Consider the following 1,676-nt stretch of genomic DNA (forward strand, 5'->3'; position numbering starts at 1 on the left):
GCGGAGCTGCTAAGCCCATGCACCACAACTATTGAGGCTGTGCTTTAGAGCCCATGAGTCACAACTATTGAGCCCATGTGCTGCAACTACTGAAGCCCACACGCCTAGAGCCCGTGCTCTGCAAAAGAGAAGCCACGGCAATGAGGAGCCCACGCACCACAAGGAAGAGTAGCGCCCACTCACTGCAACTAAAGAAAGCCCGTGCACAGCAAAAAAGACCCAACACAGCCAATAAAATTAATTAATTAATTATTTAAAAAAGAATACTTTAAAAAAAAAAAAGAAAGAAAATGCTTTGACTCGAGGGTGTGGGTAGCCACAGTGGATCAGACAGAGCTCAACTTTATATCTCAGAAAGAAAGAGGGGAGGTAAAGCACAGAGCCATTCAAGATCACTGTGCCTCAGAGAGAAGGCATTGGAGCTCAGTTAAGTTCCTTATGTCTTCCCCTGAAATTTCTTCCCTCTCATGAGGTCAAATGAAAGTACAAGGCTCTTCTAAAATCTATAAGGACTACAAAGTATAGCCAGGGGGAAGTCGGGCTTGGGACTGGAGAGAAACAGGAACTCAGCATTCTCCTGGTGTGCAGCCTGCAGATGTGGAGGAGGTTGTTGAGGAGGGTGTGCAGATCCTTTTGACTGGCCAAGGGATGAGTGAGGCCTTGAAGGTACCCCCATCAACTGTGGAGTACCTCAAGAAAAAAGGCATTGATGTACAGGTCCTCCAGACAGAGCAGGCAGTGAAGGAGTATAATGCCTTGGTTACCCAAACCTTCAGGGTGGGAGGGGTCTTCCATTCCACCTGCTGATGGAGCCTTAAGAGAATAAATAACTAAGCAATGAAGAAAGAAAGAAAGAGAGAGAGAGAGGAAGGAAGGAAGGAAGGAAGGAAGGAAGGAAGGAAGGAAGGAAGGAAGGAAGGAAGGGAGGGAGGGAGGGAGGGAGGGAGGGAGGGAGGGGAGGGAGGGACAGGAAGTCCTACAAGGCACAGGACAGCCCTAACTGAACAAAAAAATTATCTGACCCCAAACGTTAGCAGTGCTGATGCTGAGAACTCATGCTCTCTTTTAAGGGGTGTGATCCTATTTATGTTTTGGTTTGCTCTACCAGGCTGTGAACTCCTGGAGAGCTGGGGTCATATCTTACTCACCCTTCCACCCCATCCCTCAGCACAGAGCAGACCTCAGTACACATTGGCACACATCATTAAACATTAGTAAATAAAGAAATTCCTGCTCCCCTCACCCGAGGATGCCACATGGAGTTTCCCATAAAGAAGCAACCAAACTGCAGATTAGATCAACTCCTGGATTCCCAACATCTGCCCAGTGACCTTCGGCTGGAGCTCACACTGAAAGCACTTGTTTTTGTTTGTTACTCTGACCACATCATCTTGATATAAACCATCTCTTCTCTAGTCACATGGGCCTCTGGTTGAACCTATTCTGGCTTCGCTGGAGCATCCCCATACATCTCCCTCACCACCACACAGTGACTCTCACCAAATCTACAGACACTGCAAGTCTGAATAGCCCAAACTATACCCTCTAAATCTGTTAATAATCCATCTAGCTATTGTTATTTAATTCTGTAAACAGAAGATAGAAAATTCTATTTTTTTTTTATAGATTAAATGATTTGGGAAGAGGAGTGAGAAGCCATTGAAAAAGAACAAATT

General features: G+C 45.9%; 1 pseudogene across 1 annotated transcript; it reads left to right on the top strand.

Moving 5' to 3' along the window:
- Positions 1-438: 438 nt before the first annotated feature.
- Positions 439-842, top strand: LOC130833774 (mth938 domain-containing protein-like; annotated as a pseudogene). The gene has a single exon (XR_009048547.1). The product of XR_009048547.1 is annotated as a mth938 domain-containing protein-like (transcript).
- Positions 843-1,676: the final 834 nt, after the last annotated feature.

Source organism: Hippopotamus amphibius, chromosome 12, assembly GCF_030028045.1.
Source record: "Hippopotamus amphibius kiboko isolate mHipAmp2 chromosome 12, mHipAmp2.hap2, whole genome shotgun sequence".
NCBI classification, from domain to species: domain Eukaryota; kingdom Metazoa; phylum Chordata; class Mammalia; order Artiodactyla; family Hippopotamidae; genus Hippopotamus; species Hippopotamus amphibius.